This window comes from Spermophilus citellus (genome assembly GCF_964194105.1).
Source record: "Spermophilus citellus genome assembly, chromosome: 14".
Taxonomy (NCBI): domain Eukaryota; kingdom Metazoa; phylum Chordata; class Mammalia; order Rodentia; family Sciuridae; genus Spermophilus; species Spermophilus citellus.
This window is the reverse complement of record NC_138194.1, coordinates 13,247,541-13,254,890: the sequence shown is the minus strand read 5'-3', so window position 1 is coordinate 13,254,890 and position 7,350 is coordinate 13,247,541.

Here is a 7,350-nt window from a genome sequence, read left to right as displayed (position 1 = left end):
TGGAACTACTTTATTGTGTCAAGTTTGAAAGAGCTAGCACAAACCGTGTTTGATTTAGAGTCCCAACTACATGTATCCATATAGGAGAAAACAGAGTGAAACCTAAAAATTAAAACTGTTACTGCCAACGAACGGTTTTACCTAGAAGAACGAAATTTGGTGAGCCAAGTGGGATCGCGGTACTGATCATTACCTGAAGGTGTCACCAAGATTGGGTGATAAAATGTGTGCTGAGATTTCAGGTAACTTGTAGTTTTTTGGAAGCTTGGCAACCCCTTTACATGAAAGTGATTTGCGCAAGTCTCTTCTTAGGGATACATCAATATGAAGCAAACCATAGAGATAGAACTTGGAACTACATTATTGTGTCAAGTTTCAAAGAGCTAGCACAAACCGTGTTTGATTTAGAGTCCCAACTGCATGTATCCATATAGGAGAAAACAGAGTGAAACCTAAAAATTAAAACTGTTACTGCCAACGAACGGTTTAACCTAGAAGAACGAAATTTGGTGAGCCAAGTGGGATTAGGGTACTGATCATTACCTGAAAGTGTCATCAAGATTGGCCTGAAAAATGTGTGCTGTGATTTCAGGAAACTCGTAGTTTTTTGGAAGCTTGTCAACCCCTTTCCATGAAAGTGATTTGCGGCAGTCTCTGCTTAGGGCTACATCCATAGGAAAGGAAACATAGAGATAGAACTTGGAACTAATTTATTGTGTCAAGTTTCAAAGAGCTAGCACAAACCGTGTTTGATTTAGAGTTCCAAATACATGTATCCATATAGGAAAAAACAGTGTGAAAACTAAAAATTAAAACTCTTACTGCCAACGAACGGTTTAACCTAGAAGAACGAAATTTGGTGAGCCAAGTGGGATTGGGGTACTGATCACTACCTGAAAGTGTCATCCAGATTGGGTGAAAAAATGTGTGCTGAGATTTCGGGAAACTTGTAGTTATTCGGAAGCTTGGCAACCCCTTTCCATGAAAGTGATTTGCTCCAGTCTCTGCTAAGGGCTACATCAATAGGAAACAAACCATAGATATGGAAATTGGAACTACTTTATTGTGTCAAGTTTCAAAGAGCTATCACAAACCGTCTTTGATTTAGAGTTCCACCTACATGTATCCATATAGGAGAAAACAGAGTGAAACCTAATAATTAAAACTCTTACTGCCAACGAACGGTTTAACCTAGAAGAACGAAATTGGGTGAGCCAAGTGGGATTGGGGTACTGATCATTACCTGAAAGTATCATCCAGATTGGATGAAAAAATGTGTGCTGAGATTTCAGGAAACTCATAGTTTTTTAGAAGCTTGGCAACCAATTTCCATGAAAGTTATTTGCGCCAGTCTCTGCTTAGGGCTTCATCAATAGTAAACAAACCATAGTATTAGAACTTGGAACTACTTTATTGTGTCAAGTTTCAAAGAGCTAGCACAAACAGTGTTTGATTTCGAGTTCCAACAACATGTATCCATATAGGAGAAAACAGAGTGAAAACTAAAAATTAAAACTGTTACTCCCAACGAGCTGTTTAATCTAGAAGAATGAAATTTGATGAGCCAAGTGGGATTGGGGTACCGATTATTACCTGAAAGTGTCATCCAGATTGGGTGAAAAAATGTGTGCTGAGATTTCAGGAAACTCGTAATTTTTTGGAAGTTTGGCAACCCCTTTCCATGAAAGTGATTTGCACCAGTCTCTGCTTAGGGCTACATCAATAGGAAACAAACCATAGAGACAGAACTAGGAACTACTTTATTGTGTCAAGTTTCAAAGAGCTAGCACAAACCATGTTTGATTTAGACTTCCAAATTTATGTATCCATATAGGAGAAAACAGAGTGAAACCTAAAAATTTAAAGTGTTACTGCCAACGAACTGTTTAACCTAGAAGAACAAAATTTGGTGAGCCAAGTGGGATTGGAGTACTGATCATTACATGAAAGTGTCATCAAGATTGGGTGAAAAAATGTGTGCTGTGACTTCAGGAAACTCGTAGTTTTTTGGAAGCTTGGCAACCACTTTTTATGAAAGTGATTTGTGCCAGTCTCTGCTTAGGGCTACATGAATAGGAAACAAACCATAGGGATAGAACTTGGAACTACTTTATTGTGTCAAGTTTCAAAGAGCTAGCACAAACCGTGTTTGATTTAGAGTTCCAACTACATGCATCCATATAGGAGAAAACAGAGTGAAACCTAAAAATTAAAACTGTTACTGCCAACGAATGGTTTAACCTAGAAGAACGAAATTTGGTAAGCCAACTTTGATTTGGGTACTGATCATTACCTGAAAGTGTCATCAAGTTTGGGTGAAAAAATGTGTGCTGAGATTTCAGCAAACTTGTGGTTTTTTGGAAGCTTGGCAACCACTTTTTATGAAAGTGATTTGTGCCAGTCTCTGCTTAGGGCTACATGAATAGGAAACAAACCATTGAGATAGAACTTTTAACTACTTTATTGTGTCAAGTTTGAAAGAGCTAGCACAAACCGTGATTGATTTAGAGTTCCAACTACATGTATCCATATAGGAGAAAACAGAGTGAAACCTAAAAATTAAAACTGTTACTACCAACGAACGGTTTAACCTAGAAGAACAAAATTTGGTGAGCCAAGTGGGATTGGGGTACTGATCTTTACCTGAAAATGTCAGCAAGATTGGGTGAAAAAATGTGTGCTGTGATTTCAGGAAACTCGTAATTTTTTGGAAGGTTGGCAACCCCTTTCCATGAAAGTGATTTGCACCAGTCTCTGCTTAGGGCTACATCAATAGGAAACAAACCATAGAGACAGAACTTGGAACTACTTTATTGTGTCAAGTTTCAAAGAGCTAGCACAAACCGTGTTTGATTTAGACTTCCAAATTTATGTATCCATATAGGAGAAAACAGAGTGAAACCTAAAAATTAAAACTGTTACTGCCAACGAACGGTTTAATCTAGAAGAACGAAATTTGGTGAGCCAAGTGGGATTGGGGTACTGATCATTACCTGAAAGTGACATCAATATTGGGTGAAAATATGTGTGCTGAGATTTCAGGAAACTCGTAGTTTTTTGGAAGCTTGGCAACCCCTTTCCATGAAAGTGATTTGCGCCAGTCTCTGCTTAGGGCTACATCAATAGGAAACAAACCATAGAGATAGAACTTGGAACTACTTTATTGTGTCAAGTTTCAAAGAGCTAGCACAAACCGTCTTTGATTTAGAGTTCCAACTACATGTATCCATATAGGAGAAAACAGAGTGAAACCTAAAAATTAAAAATGTTACTGCCAATGAACGGTTTAACGTAGAAGAACGAAATTTGGTGAGCCAAGTGGGATTGGGGTACTGATCATTACCTGAAAGTGTCATCAAGATTGGGTGAAAAAATGTGTGCTGAGATTTTAGGAAACTCGTAGTTTTTGGAAGCTTGGCAACCCCTTTTCTTGAAAGTGATTTGCGTAAGTATCTGCTTAGGGCTAGATCAATAGGAAAGAAAGCATAGAGATGGAACTTGGAACTACTTTATTGTGTCAAGTTTCAAAGAGCTAGCACAAACCATCTTTGATTTAGAGTTCCATCTACATGTATCCATATAGGAGAAAACAGAGTGAAATATAAAAATTAAAACTGTTACTGCCAACGAACGGTTTAACCTAGAAGAACGAAATTTGGTGAGCCAAGTGGGATTGGGGTACTGATCATTACCTGAAAGTGTCATCAAGATTGGGTGAAAAAATGTGTGCTGAGATTCAGGAAACTCGTAGTTTTTTGGAAGCTTGGCAACCCCTTTCCATGAAAGTGATTTGCGCCAGTCTCTGCTTAGGGCTACGTCAATAGGAAACAAACCATAGAGATAGAACTTGGAACTACTTTATTGTGTCAAGTTTCAAAGAGCTTGCACAGACCGTCTTTGATTTAGAGTTCCAACTACATGCATCCATATAGGAGAAAACAGAGTGAAACCTAAAAATTAAAACTGTTACTGCCAACGAACGTTTTAACCTAGAAGAACGAAATTTGGTGAGCCTGTGGGATTCGGGTACTGATCATTACCTGAAAGTGTCATCAAGACTGGGTGAAAAAAATGTGAGCTGAGATTTAAGGAAACTCGTAGTATTTTGGAAGCTTGGCAACCCCTTTCGATGAAAGTGATTTGCACCAGTCTCTGCTTAGGGCTACTTCAATAGGAAACAAACCATAGAGATAGAACTTGGAACTACTTTTTTTTGTCAAGTTTCAAAAAGCTAGCACAAATGGTCTTTGATTTAGTGTTCCAACTACATGTATCCATATAGGAGAAAACAGAGTGAAACCTAAAAATTAAAACTTTTACTGCCAACGAATGGTTTAACTTAGAAGAACGAAATTTGGTGAGCCAAGTGGGATTGGGGTACTGATCATTACCAGAAAGTGTCATCAACATTGGGTGAAAAAATGTGTGCTGAGATTTCAGGAAACTCGTAGTTTTTTGGAAGCTTGGCAACCCCTTTCCATGAAAGTGATTTGCGCCAGTCTCTGCTGAGGGCTACATCAATAGGAAACAAACCATAGAGACAGAACTTGGAACTACTTTATTGTGTCAAGTTTCAAAGAGCTAGCACAAACCGTGTTTGATTTAGACTTCCAAATTTATGTATCCATATAGGAGAAAACAGAGTGAAACCTAAAAATTTAAAGTGTTACTGCCAACGAACTGTTTAACCTAGAAGAACAAAATTTGGTGAGCCAAGTGGGATTGGAGTACTGATCATTACATGAAAGTGTCATCAAGATTGGGTGAAAAAATGTGTGCTGTGACTTCAGGAAACTCGTAGTTTTTTAGAAGCTTGGCAACCCATTTCCATGAAAGTGATTTGCGCCAGTCTCTGCTTAGGGCTACATCAATAGGAAACAAACCATAGAGATAGAACTTGGAACTACTTTATTGTGTCAAGTTTCAAAAAGCTAGCACAAACCCTGTTTGATTTAGAGTTCCAACTACATGTATCCATATAGGAGAAAACAGAGTGAAACCTAAAAATTAAAACTGTTACTGCCAACGAACGGTTTAACCTAGAAGAACGAAATTTGGTGAGCCAAGTGGGATTGGGGTACTGATCATTACCTGAAAGTGACATCAATATTGGGTGAAAAAATGTGTGCTGAGATTTCAGGAAACTTGTAGTTTTTTGGAAGCTTGGCAACCCCTTTCCATGAAAGTGATTTGCGCCAGTCTCTGCTTAGGGCTACATCAATAGGAAACAAACCATAGAGATAGAACTTGGAACTACTTTATTGTGTCAAGTTTCAAAGAGCTAGCACAAACCGTCTTTGATTTAGAGTTCCAACTACATGTATCCATATAGGAGAAAACAGAGTGAAACCTAAAAATTAAAAATGTTACTCCCAATGAACGGTTTAACGTAGAAGAACGAAATTTGGTGAGCCAAGTGGGATTGGGGTACTGATCATTACCTGAAAGTGTCATCAAGATTGGGTGAAAAAATGTGTGCTGAGATTTTAGGAAACTCATAGTTTTTGGAAGCTTGGCAACCCCTTTTCTTGAAAGTGATTTGCGTAAGTATCTGCTTAGGGCTAGATCAATAGGAAAGAAAGCATAGAGATGGAACTTGGAACTACTTTATTGTGTCAAGTTTCAAAGAGCTAGCACAAACCGTCTTTGATTTAGAGTTCCATCTACATGTATCCATATAGGAGAAAACAGAGTGAAATATAAAAATTAAAACTGTTACTGCCAACGAACGGTTTAACCTAGAAGAACGAAATTTGGTGAGCCAAGTGGGATTGGGGTACTGATCATTACCTGAACGTGTCATCAAGATTGGGTGAAAAAATGTGTGCTGAGATTCAGGAAACTCGTAGTTTTTTGGAAGCTTGGCAACCCCTTTCCATGAAAGTGATTTGCGCCAGTCTCTGCTTAGGGCTACGTCAATAGGAAACAAACCATAGAGATAGAACTTGGAACTACTTTATTGTGTCAAGTTTCAAAGAGCTTGCACAGACCGTCTTTGATTTAGAGTTCCAACTACATGCATCCATATAGGAGAAAACAGAGTGAAACCTAAAAATTAAAACTGTTACTGCCAACGAACGTTTTAACCTAGAAGAACGAAATTTGGTGAGCCTGTGGGATTCGGGTACTGATCATTACCTGAAAGTGACATCAATATTGGGTGAAAAAATGTGTGCTGAGATTTCAGGAAACTTGTAGTTTTTTGGAAGCTTGGCAACCCCTTTCCATGAAAGTGATTTGCGCCAGTCTCTGCTTAGGGCTACATCAATAGGAAACAAACCATAGAGATAGAACTTGGAACTACTTTATTGTGTCAAGTTTCAAAGAGCTAGCACAAACCGTCTTTGATTTAGAGTTCCAACTACATGTATCCATATAGGAGAAAACAGAGTGAAACCTAAAAATTAAAAATGTTACTCCCAATGAACGGTTTAACGTAGAAGAACGAAATTTGGTGAGCCAAGTGGGATTGGGGTACTGATCATTACCTGAAAGTGTCATCAAGATTGGGTGAAAAAATGTGTGCTGAGATTTTAGGAAACTCATAGTTTTTGGAAGCTTGGCAACCCCTTTTCTTGAAAGTGATTTGCGTAAGTATCTGCTTAGGGCTAGATCAATAGGAAAGAAAGCATAGAGATGGAACTTGGAACTACTTTATTGTGTCAAGTTTCAAAGAGCTAGCACAAACCGTCTTTGATTTAGAGTTCCATCTACATGTATCCATATAGGAGAAAACAGAGTGAAATATAAAAATTAAAACTGTTACTGCCAACGAACGGTTTAACCTAGAAGAACGAAATTTGGTGAGCCAAGTGGGATTGGGGTACTGATCATTACCTGAACGTGTCATCAAGATTGGGTGAAAAAATGTGTGCTGAGATTCAGGAAACTCGTAGTTTTTTGGAAGCTTGGCAACCCCTTTCCATGAAAGTGATTTGCGCCAGTCTCTGCTTAGGGCTACGTCAATAGGAAACAAACCATAGAGATAGAACTTGGAACTACTTTATTGTGTCAAGTTTCAAAGAGCTTGCACAGACCGTCTTTGATTTAGAGTTCCAACTACATGCATCCATATAGGAGAAAACAGAGTGAAACCTAAAAATTAAAACTGTTACTGCCAACGAACGCTTTAACCTGGAAGAACGCAATTTGGTGTGCCAAGTGGGATTGGGGTACTGATCTTTACCCCTAAAATGTCAGCAAGATTGGGTGAAAAATTGTGTGCTGAGATTTCAGGAAACTCGCAGTTTTTTGGAAGCTTGGCAACCCCTTTCCATGAAAGTGATTTGCGCCCGTCTCTACTTAGGACTATATCAATAGGAAAGAAAACATAGAGATACAACTTCTAAC